The 12,803-nt window shown below is 33.8% G+C and overlaps 1 pseudogene; it reads left to right on the plus strand.

Annotated features, from left to right (window-relative positions):
- The first annotated feature begins 747 nt into the window (after positions 1-747).
- LOC114739918 (uncharacterized) lies at positions 748-6,162 on the plus strand (annotated as a pseudogene).
- The last annotated feature ends 6,641 nt before the right edge of the window (positions 6,163-12,803 follow it).

The raw sequence follows: 12,803 nt of genomic DNA on the forward strand, positions 1-12,803 counted from the left end.
TGATACTGATGCCGCTAAATATGGGTCTGGATTGAGCTACAGGTAGTTCGATGGAAAATAACAAAGCAGCAATAAGCCAATAAGAGAATTCAAGGATCAAATGAATTGTATACATACGTACGTATGTATATGTATGCAACATTTTTAGTCTCGCCACCATTCTGCTCCTTGGAAAGCAGCACCCTGTTTCTTAAATTCATTTGAAACTTTTCATAGTTTTGGATTTACAAAAGAAAAATACTCACCAAACTAATATTAAATATTCAATGTGTTTCAAGAATAGAAAAAATATTTTGGCCTAATAAGAATAGCTAATGTTTTAATTATTTTTAAAAAATTAGCATTTCTTAGCTTCATAACAAATTTGTCAGAAATTTATTGTAACTTTGAAAACGGGACTTACAAGTGCTTTGAAAATGGAGTTTCCCACTATTCAACATTGAACTCAAGTAAGGGCATTTTGATAAAAAAGATCGATAATATTTTTCTTATAATTTATAAAGGCCTTTACTCCTAAATTTTCATTTTCAAAATTTGAGGTTGTTACCCCTGTAAATCCGAAAGTGCCATTTTCTCTTCGCGTCAACGTATGGGTTTTAGTACTCCACGAGATTTTAGGTCGGTTTCAGCCTTCAACCTGCTCCATCCCCTACGCGACACGTGTCCCTAAACCCATTTACAAAATAGAAAAACATTGCAAAATGAACTGTTCCTCTGCTTTTGCTTAATCCAGAATCAACGAAACCGCGCAAAGGGTCCCCTTTTCTCATCACAAAAACTGAAAAAACCCAAAAAAATAAAAAAAGTACAGAACGAAACTTTGAGAAGGTCTCATTCATATTAGGTGCTTTACTATAATCTCTGATGACTTCGTGACCAGCCTCTCTATTCCTGTTTCCGCCAAAATCAGTTTCTTCAGGTTTGCCCAATTCTCTCTGTCTTTCTTCTCCCCGTTTTGTGATTTTGAATGTTTAGGGTTTTGGGTTTCAGAATTGCTTCACGTTCTTCTGGTTTACGCAAATTTTGTGGGTGATAGTTTTCAAAAGTTTGTATCTTTAGCCTTTTTATTTCATTATTCTCTTTTATTCTTGTCTTTCTGTTGATTATGTTTATTTTTTTCATCTCAGCTTTGTTGATTAACCGGTACGTTACATATCACTTCCTTCGTAGTTTTTTCTTCCCTGCTTTCAACACAGCTGATAACTGAAAATGTTAAATTCAAATGTCAGATACGAAGTTTCTACTTTTTTTTTGGGTGTTCTATTTTGTCATGATTCAAGCAACAGCTTATGATGAGCCATTCTAGTTCCTTAAATCTTTAGGGAAGTTAAAAGTGGAGTTGGAGTTGGAATGTAGTGGCACCCTCATTTGTGTTTTCTGTAATCACTTGGTTATTAATTCACTAATTTGTCATCTTCCTTGCAGGAATCATAAAGTCATGGCTACTGCAACCATGGCTACTGCAGCCGGTGCAGCTGCCCTTTTATACTATACGCTAAACCGGAAATTACAGTCAAATACAGAGAACGGAGATGAAGAAGAAAATGTTAGTTATTCATCTACTATGGTACCTGTGGGAATAGACCGTGTTTCACACAGATTAATACAAGCCCCTGCTACATGGTTAGAGACCATATCGACATTGTCAGAGACTCTTAGATTTACCTATTCCGAGACTCTTGGCAAGTGGCCAATTGGGGATTTGGCATTTGGTATAAGTTTTCTTCTGAAGAGGCAGGTGAGGAATAATGCTTATTTGTTGGTGTCCCCGTGTCATCAACTTGAATTCATGAGAAAAATGAGGAATGTTTTTCCCCCCTTGTTTTCCATCTACTAATTAGTGAAGAGTTTTCCCCCTACTGAAGACTGGGTAGGTGTATATATCTCCCGGAAAAACTAGAGCTGAATGTCTGATGGGCCATTCTATTAGGATGTGAAAATACTAAAGATTGGCTGGGTGCATATATCTTCAGGAAAAACTATAACTGAACGTTTGGCGGGCCAGTCTAAGACTTGCTATTTCAATAAGGCTTGTTTTTTTTCTCTTCCTTCTGCATCAGTCAGGTTTAGTTTTTTTTTTTTTTTAATTGTGAGATTTCAGCTTTATTGCTTTCCTGTATTCTAACACCCCCATGGTCAAATAAATTCAAATTAGATTAAAATTGTATTTTTTTTTTTTGTTGTAGAAAAAGAATCCCTTATTGAGATACAAACGCTTTCATATTGCTTGTATTTTTCATGTTATTATTCGTCTTGATTTGAGTGATTTAATGATCATTGAAGTTAAGATTGATTCCATATCATCCTCTGGGATGATGGTCCTGAAAATATCAGCTTTGACTCTTCCATTTGTAAGTTCTTCGTGTCAACTTACGTATAGATGAATAAGCTGATCTGTAATATTGCTTCTTTTTTTTTTTTGGGGGGGGGGGGGAATCTGTAATATTGCTTTTGTGTTTATGTTTTATATGTTTCACGTGGTGTTCTTGTTTCTGTTCCATTATAGACTTTAGTTTTGAATACTTAGTACCATACTATTCATAATTCACTCATAGCACGTTAGGTTTATTTTGATCTGCAGAATGGCTTAATTCTGTGTTATAATTGCAGGGAAACTTTCATGTAGAGAGTGTATTTGGTGGTAAGGATAGTTTACAGCTGAAAGGGCCTGAGGTTACTGCTGAACTTAAATGTCTCTTGAACTTGCTGACACTCTGTTGGCATTTTTCAAAGAAGCCATTTCCTTTGTTTCTGGAAGAAACTGGCTACAGTGAAGAGAATGTTCTCCTTCAAGAACCAAAAGCAGGAGTAAGTTTTGTCCAAGTTTTTGGTGGAAACTGCTAATAACTTGATGCCGCTGCTATGTACCGAAATATTCATTGCATTATCAAAGTTATTATTCATACTTCCTTTTACAGGAGGGTGAAAAATTTAATTGACTGGGGCTATTGTTTATAGAGGGAGAGGGGAAATGGGATCCCAAGGGAGATAGTTGGGTTTATGAGGGGTTTTCTTTTTTTATCTTGTTTTGGGGAGAAAGGGCGGGGGATAACTGCATAGTAAGCTAGTTGCCCAATGGCCAAAATTAGGCAATGGTTGAATGAAAATGTACTTATTGTCACGTGATTAGCTATGTAGTGTTCAAAGTCAATATGATTTGTATACAATTTTTCTGTTAATTTGTTATGCAGATTTTGAAGCCAGCTTTTACGATAATAGTTGATCATGAGACAAGATGTTTTCTTTTGTTGATTCGTGGGACACACAGTATCAAGGATACTTTAACTGCTGCTACAGGAGCTGTCGTACCCTTTCATCATACGGTAGTGCATGAGGGGGGTGTTAGTGATGTGGTTTTAGGTTATGCCCACTGTGGGATGGTTGCAGCTGCTCGTTGGATTGCAAAGCTAGCAATTCCTTGTCTTATTGAAGCACTTGACCGGTACCCTGGCTATAAAGTAAAGGTAAATATTTTTTTTCTTTAATACTATGCTTTCCCTCTAACAATTCAATGCATTTGCTGATTTTGCAGATGTATTTTCTGCCTTGTCACGTGTTGACATCATTCCATTAAACTGAGGATTCTTTTGACCGATCAAACTTTCAGACATGAACACATTTGATAGAATATTACATCGATTCCTTTTTCAAAAATTGGTTTCTATTGATCAGCGTTGTGCACTTAGTTTTGCATGGCCAATGTTGATGAGAATATTATAGAATTTTAGTTTGACAGCTAAATCTTGTTTTTCAATTTGAAATCTGATAAGAACTTGATGTTCACATTTTAGTCAGCCAGCAAATGGCCGGTGCAGGCATTTTATAGGATAGAAGAGTAAGATAGAGACAAAATCACCAACCACCATGCCTGGACTATACACTGAAGTTATTACAGAACTGAAAAATGGAAACGAAAGTTCATACACGCGACACTCCTGACTTTCAGGGGCTCAGGGACTTTTATCACCAAAGCCATACTAATTCTTTAACTTCCTCCCACAGCACACAATGCTAAAATGCTGTTGCGACTTATGACTTACAAGACCCGCACACCTTCCAATTGCTCAGAACTTGGGTCCTTGGCCATTGGGCCCGTGTATTCCCATTATGCTCTTCCTCTTGGCTTAACTTCATAGAGGGAAAAATTCTGGGCCTTCCTTTTCTTTAAACAAACTTGATAGGCCTACTAGGCCCGTCAAAATCCCGAGTATAAAGTTTAATTACACTTGACCTGGCTTTTATCAGTCTAAATTTAAGATTTCTTTTTCAATGTTCTTTATGTGTAGATTGTGGGGCACTCATTGGGTGGAGGCACTGCTGCACTTCTCACATATATATTAAGAGAGCGAAAGGAACTTTTTGAGACTACATGTGTTACATTTGCTCCAGGTTTGTCAGCTTTAGCATGATTCAGGTTGATCGTAAATCCCAACTTTCAGGGATGTAATAAAAAGGTACAGCTTGAAACCAGCTGCTTGTTACTTGTGCAGCTGCTTGTATGACATGGGAGTTGGCTGACTCAGGGAATAGTTTTATCACTTCGGTTAAATGGAGCTGATTTGGTGCCAACATTCTCAGCTGCTTCTGTGGATGACTTACGGGCTGAGGTGGTGAATGTTATCCTTAATTTGGTTTTTGGTCTTTTTACTAGAGACGTGTGACCAGGACTCTACAGTTGTGTGGACTAATATTTTTGGCTTTCTTTTTCATTTAAAGTATTCTAATAAGTTGCTTCTGAATCATGATGTTTGTGTTTTGTATCTTACGGTTTTAGCTAGTCTGCTTCATTGTGTATTGAAGTTATTATCTTGATTGACAGGTAACAGCTTCTGCATGGATAAATGACTTGAGAAATCAAATTGAGCAAACAAGAATACTCAGTACTGTCTATCGCTCTGCTTCAGCATTGGGTTCTCGCCTCCCATCCATTGCTACTGCTAAGGCAAAGGTCGCTGGGGCTGGGGCCATTTTAAGGCCTGTGTCAAATGGTACCCAGGTACTCTTCATGCACAAATTGGTTCCTCTTCACTTTATACCACCAATTATCATGCAACTGTACTATACGTTCTCATAAACTGGATACCATAAACTGCCTTTGTTAAAACAGTTAAGATCTTTTTGCCCGTTTGTCTCTGAGATCACTCCTCGAATGGGAAGTCCTACCTACACTATCCACTTTGTCGTAAACGTAACTTGCGAGAATTAAGTTTTTATCCCTCTAATTCTGTTCTAACGTTGGAGGTTGATTTTCTGGTCTAAAATTGTGAAATGTGTCATTTTTTTCAAATAAAAAATCTGTTTGATCTGAATTTTGAACAATTTCAGGTTGTGATGAGGAGAGCGAGGAGCATGGCTCATGCGGCCTGGACTCGTCCGCCTATTGACTTGTCCTCTTGGTCATGCATGGGACCCCGTCGTAGATCCTCAGTTGCCCATTTGAATTCCAAAGAATCAGGAAGCTCTCCTAGATCTCCATCATCTGGCAATGCGGAGGGTTCTGATCCACTTCTGTCTCCCAAGAAAGGCATGAATGTGATTGCTGTTCAGAACATGGACCTTCCTGTATCTTCAAGTGTAGGAGGGTGGTCATCTGAAATTGAATGCTCTTGTGCTGATAGAATGAGTCCAGATGCTGAGGGAAATGTTGATCTGAATGACAGTGATGGCATTATGGAGCTGGAAACACATGAGGATAAAATGACCGAAGTGGAGCTGTGGCAACACCTAGAGCATGAGCTGTATGACAGAAATGAAAGTGAGGAGGCTGATGTGATAAAGGAGATGAGGGAAGAAGAAGCAGCCATGGCAGAAACAACTGATGGCCAAACCCAGAGCTCTGCTCTGGAAATGAAAGAAGTTCACAGGTTCTTCCCTGCGGGAAAGATTATGCATATTGTTACTCTCCACCCTGATGATGCAAGGAGGGAAAATGATGGTAGTTCAACTTCATCCTCTATGAGTTCAGATGATAGCCAGCCAGATGAGACTAAGATTGGGATTTTCCTAACTTCGAGATCTTTGTACAGTAAACTGAGACTTTCACAGACCATGATTAGTGATCACTTCATGCCGGTTTATAGAAGGCAGATTGAAAGGCTAATAGAAGAACTTCAGGAGGAAGAATCTAATAAAGAGGATCAAACTACTCGAGAGTTAGTTTAACAGGCAAGAACACCATGGTTAGACATGTTTGTTTGCTCCATCCTCGTATGGATGGCATTGGGTGTGTTTTTGCTTGCCACAGCGGATTAAGGAAGAGCAGTTTTGTGTGCTGGTTCTGTTTCGAACCACCATGATGAGAGCCTCTGAAATTATCAATGATCAGTCGAGAGGTTAAGTAATTGGACGCCGGCTGCTTTTGAAACTGATGTCAGGCCTATCGGGGAAGAGTAATTGTAAATGATTCTCCGAGTCTCGAGTTGTAAATAGTGAGTGGTAACGTAGTAAACTGAGCGGAGAAGAGGTTAAATTGATTCATTCTAATCTGAATGAATGTCTCTTTTGCATGAAACTGATCTGTTTGCTCGCATTTACTTCGTGCATGCAGGCAGTGAGAATGGGGTTGTGAATTTTACCTCTTTTACAGGATCAGAGCTTTAATGTCAAGAGAACAAAGATAGATCCTTATGAACAACTAAAAGGTGGCACCTACTTTTTGCATGTCATTTTAAGACTATATATTCAGGTTCAGCTGCCTTGAAAGGAGACTGACTGATCTTTTGCGTGGTAAGCTTCTGTGATAAATATAACATCTAGTTAATCAAAGTCCATAATAGTGGCTCTGGTTTACTAGCGAATGATCATCCACATCCTAAAGTTGAAATTTTCTTGGCGGATGACGGAATTCAGGGGGATAGTGTGTCTGATTATGAGTCAACGACAGTTTAATCCTTCATTCGGAGATACTCCTGCAAAATGGAAAAAAAAATTAACATTTCACAATAATAATTTATATAAAGTTGTATGAGTGCTTATAAAGTTGTTTTGTGTCCTGATACTAAGGACCAGAGAAACATACAATAACTCTATTTTTTATAAGATTAATACTTCTCTGAGCTGGGATTCAGAACTTTTTTAAATCTGTCTATTAGACCAATGTCAACAATAACTCGTATACTATCCACGATTTTATATGTAAAATTTATTTTATAATATAATTTATATTTCATAGTGTATTTTATATTAAGGACTGGAGGTCCTGCTAGTAATAATATTAGTAGTTGGGTTAAGTAGACTAGAAAGGATTTGATTTTCTTCAGATAAAGTGAATCGTCTCGATGCTGTTGATAAAAAATACCAGCAGTTGATTGACAACGCTTGAATTTAATTGTGTGATCTAGTCCTGAACACTAGATAATCTAACTAAAAAAGAATTATGTATGTTGAATTATATAGGCTTTCAAATATCCAATGACGATTAACGAATTAGTAATTAAAATAATTAAAAATAATAAATAGGTTAAAAATGTATCTTTTTTTTTAAATTTCTCTTATTTATTAAGGGTGTGTTTGGCTCAATAGAAGAGAAGGATGGGATGGGATGGGAGGGATTTTAATGGAGAAAAAGGAGATGAAAGGGAGAGGGGATTTTAATATTACTTTGTTTGAATTAATTTGGGAGGAGGGGATGGGAGGAATTTTAATGTTACCTTATTTGGTTTAGAAAGGGAGGGGAGGTAAAATATTTTTGTATAGATAACTTTGTCCTTATATTATTTAAAGTGATTTTTACAAACTTCATAGAGTAATTAATAAAATATAATTATAAATGACATTTAATATATGAGATCAAATTTTTATAATTAGTAAAATTAAATAAATAAAATCATAATACATAATTAATAATTATAATTGTTTTTATATCTAAAATTATACTGAAAGTTATGAGTAATTATAAATATTTTTTAACCTGATCTCGAGGTAGATTCTTAAATAGCGGCATCCATGTTCTTTCAAAATCTAGAGCAACTTGGTCCCCAACTTTATAATATGTATATACTCCTCCGGTCCTTAATATAAGATTCATTCTAATTTGATTAGATTAATGATGTTGGTAAGTTAGTTAATTATAAGAAATGTCACAAGTTTTTCCTAAAATACCAAATCATCTTTCTTAATATCTCTCTTCTTCTACTACTTGATTATGGTTGAGGGAGTCTCTATAGGGGTAATTTAGAGAAAATGATAAATATGAGAAATGGGTTTTATATTTAGGACCAAACCAATTCAACAATTGGGTCCTATATTAAGGACGGAGGAGTATTAGAAATGGTATGGTTTCAGTCGGCAGAGACACGACTGGTGGAAAATCTCTCGTCCCACTCTGCTTTGGGCGAACGAAATTACTAAGAGAGCCGAACCCAAAAGATGGAGAAGCTGTCGGATGAGCTGAGTTCCAGAGAGCAGAGATAGAGACTGCAGCTAAAAACAACAGGGTTTATGATTTTCTTTGTGGTAAGGGCAGAAGGGTAAGATGGGAATATAAAAAATAATATGGGCATATTAGTCAATATAAGGCAAAAATATTTTTTTTTCCTCCCAAATCCCTCTAATTTTGGAGGGAAGACTTATGTTTTCCTCCTCTCTTAAATTTTTATCTTGCCAAACAAAAAAAAAAGATCAAAATTTCCCCCCCTCCCCTCCAAATCATACCAAACGCACTGTAAGAGAGTAAATGAGAATCAATAAATAGCAAATGATGAAAAAATATATGAAAATAATATTAGAGATATTAAATATAATTAACTAAGGGCAAAATAGGAAAAAAAAGTAATAAATGTTTAGACAAATTCAAAAATAAAGTTATATTTTAGAATCGACTGATTTTTAAAAGTGAAGCTTATATATAAGAGCAAAGGAGTATAAGATACTTTCTTGTGCCAACCAAAGAGGGCACAAGTGACTTACTAGGCCGAGAATGTACATGGAGGCATGGAAAAACAAAGCCCAGCATTAAAAAGAAAGTCTCAGAAATATCTATTTACATCTTCATCTAATATTTTTATGTGTGCTAAGAAACATGAATAAGTTACTAGACACTCATACAGTCACGTGTTGCAAAAACATGGAAATAAAAAGAAAAACGAACCTTTTTTTTTTTTTTTGTGGTTCTTTGAAAAAACACGCAGGAGAGTGTAGAATCAATGAGGAAGGATGATAATGTTGGTTTGAAAGCTACACTGCATCATGCACAGCATATGTGGGTCTTGGATGTCCAACTACTTATTAAATACAGACAAATGAAAGTGGGTACCAACAAGGCAACAATAATTAATTTGACCTTTTATTTACAGGTTCAATGTGTCTTTATGAATAATCATCCACTCATAGTAGATATTATATATTACTACTTCTATATAAGAACTAGTTAGTTAATTTGAGTAAATTAAAAAAATTAGCTAAAATAATTATTTATAATGAATAAGTGTTATCTATCCTAAAATATCCTTACTAATCATATCTATTAGTTAGAACTACTATTTAATGAAACTTTTAATACGTGTAACTATTATCAGGATTATTTTGAAAAAAATAAATAAATATGAGAAGCAAAATATATTTAGAATCTTATATTTAAACCAAATTGAATGTGAAACGAGCTCTCATATTGAGGACTAGAAGTAATAGTATGTATGTGTGTGTATGCAAATCTATGATTTGGACAAAATTGGAGTAGTTAGTAGAGCTGTTTACGAGAGGTCAAAGTCTTTGAGCAGATCATAAGCGCTATTTCCATGTGAATGATCTTCATAGGAATCCAGAAAATAAACCTATCACCAAGTGTTACTGATATAGCTAACAAACTTGGGCTGCTATGGAAATTAAATATCATCCGCCTGATTTGCAACTCATTAATCAAGAATTTAAGATTGATTTCACAGTTTGAAAACGCTATCTCAGCAACTTTTTTTGGCTTCACTAATCGGAGTCGGCTTCCAATTATGCAAATCCGGATCCTACAAAACTTGCTCCTATTACATGGCAAATCGTAAAACTATCGTGAAGTTTCTCTAGAGAACTAAACGCCGTAAATTTTTTTTTTTTTTATAGCAAAAGTATGTATGAAAATTTTGACGTGGTGCGAAGATGTTATGGTGGTTTAATCAAGTAACATTGATAGTTTAATAAACATGCCAACGAAAAAAATAGCACGCAAATACCAAACAGTTATACTCCTTCGATCCTTAATATAAGACTCATTTAACTAATTTGATTAGATTAAGGAAGTTGGATAATTAGTTAATTATAAGAAATGTGACATGTTTTTTCCTAAAATACCATAATCATCTTTCTTAATACCCCATCTTCCTCTTCTACTTGATTATAGTTGAAAGAGTATCCATAAAGGTAATTTAGAGAAAATTAATAAATATGAAAATGGGTCTTGTATTTAGGACCAAAACCAACTCAACAATTGGGTCCTGTATCAAGGACTGAAAGGTAATATTTTTTATATCATTTTGAAAACTTTATGTATATTTTTATATCATTTTCTTGATACTTGCTAGATAGTCAATGTTAATTGACTTAACAGTAAGAACATTTTTGAACCATTTTAAAACTTTTTTGTCTATTTTTTTTTCGCAAAATATTTAGTATTAAATGTCAATGTTAAAATATTTTAAGAGTAAATTTGTACTTTAACATCATTTCAACTCAAAATTCATGGCACTAGTTATATGATTAGATACTTGTTTTACTGTGTGTATTCATGGAGTTTGAGGGGAAGATTATATCGTTACTTATGAGTATTAGTATCACTTGACACTATTTTTTTCTTTTTGGGAAAAGAACAAAAATGATATTAAGATAAAAAAGATTACAATGTCCCAATGATAGAAACCTACAATGTCACAACTATTTGTATATAAGTTTGTCAGGGATCATATTCTGCTGCTTCTTTCTCAAGCTCTGTCTAATATAACAAAATTTATTTAATTATATAATTTGGACACAAGTATCCGGAATTTAATATTACTAGATTATAAATTCGATGTTGAAAGATTATCTTTTTATTGGTTATTTTTTCACTTATTTATCCATATATTAATTTTGCTTGATTGAAGCAAGGGTAGTTTGGTATATTGATTAAGGAAAACAACTCTCATACTTAATTATTTATTTTTAATTTATCCTCTCACCACACATTATTGGACAATATTTTGCCTCGTTTTAAACGAGCGCAAAGGATTGACAAGGACCATGGATTCATGGAAGAGGATAGTTTACTTTTCAAAGGGAGCTTTAATAATTGGGAATATTATAATTTCATCCCCATTATTGAATTATTTTAAACCTTAAAATTACTTTTAAAATGTCATTGAGCATTTTAAATATATGGAAAAATCATTATTTATGATTTCATCATGTTAAAAATTGTTATCTAAAGATATTTTAAGATAATCAGGGACACCCTGGGATTTAAAATGCTGAATGTTTTAGGAAATAAAAACTCAAAGTCTGTATAATATAATATATATTTGTGTATATGTCATGGCATATATCTGATCATTCTTTATATAAGAAATTCTAAAAACTCTACTATATTAATGACATATTCCATTTTATTACTCCTCCGTCCTTAATATAAGACTCATTTAACTAATTTGATTAGATTAAGGAAGTTAGGTAAGTTAGTTATTATAAGAAATATGACACATTTTTCCTAAAACACCACAATCATCTTTCTTAATACCTCATCTCCCTCTTTTACTTGATTATGATTGAGAGGGTATCTATAAGGGTAATTTAGAGAAAATTGATAAATTGATAAATGGGTCTTATATTTAGGACCAAAACCACTTAAGAATTGGGTCCTATATTAAGGACCGGAGGAGTATATGATATCTTTTTGATTTTATAATTTTTCTTTGTAAGTTGATAGAAAGAGCACAAATAATTATTGACATTTTTCTTACCCTTCTTCATCACAAGAAATTTATACACCCTTGTACTTATACAAGAATCGAACTCGCGATTTTATACTTAAAAAATTAAAAAAGATGCTTAATATTATTGGATTAGAAAATCCACGCAAACAATTATTGACATTGAAAGCATATACCTAGAAACGTGGTCGTATATTATGAATTTACCAACTAATTAATCATTAACATGATCATGTTTGACACGTAAGTTTCATGATCCCACTAGTATTAATTATCTAATTAATTAATATATTTAGCTACAGCCTTAGAACATGCTGGAAACAAATTGAATTGGCACAGCTTGACCTTAGCCAAGCATTATACATTTTACTCTCTGTTTATAAGTACTTCCAACGTGTTTTACAGAGACCAAAAAAAACTTTAAACATTGTTAACTCTCATTTAAAATTTAATAATTTTTTAACTTTATTCTTATTTAATATATATTATATCTCATATAAATAAAGTTAATACAATAAAAATGAAGGGTAAATTGTACATCCATACAAAAATTTCTTTCAATATGTCATAAATGGAATCAAAAAATATTTTCTCTGTCTATCATGTAAATAGGAACAGAGGAGTATATTAGGAAGAAACAAAAAGAATTTATGCAACTTTCCTCTAAACTCGAATTTCCTACTTTGAAGTTAATTGGTTAATAAAATTTTTATTTTACTTTATTTTTCTCAAACAGCACGTACGTTTTTCTTCCCGGATGCTATAAATCTAATACCCTCAAATCGTAGAACAATATACTACCTCCCATTCTAATTATAAGAGCTAGTTGACTAATTTGAAAAATTAAAAAAAGAAGTTAAGTTAGTTATTTATAATAAATAAGTTTTATTTTTCCTAACATATCTTTGTTAATCA

The sequence above is a fragment of the Neltuma alba genome, unplaced genomic scaffold (genome assembly GCF_004799145.2).
Source record: "Neltuma alba isolate B1F8T4 unplaced genomic scaffold, ASM479914v2 tig00002980_pilon, whole genome shotgun sequence".
NCBI lineage: Eukaryota > Viridiplantae > Streptophyta > Magnoliopsida > Fabales > Fabaceae > Neltuma > Neltuma alba.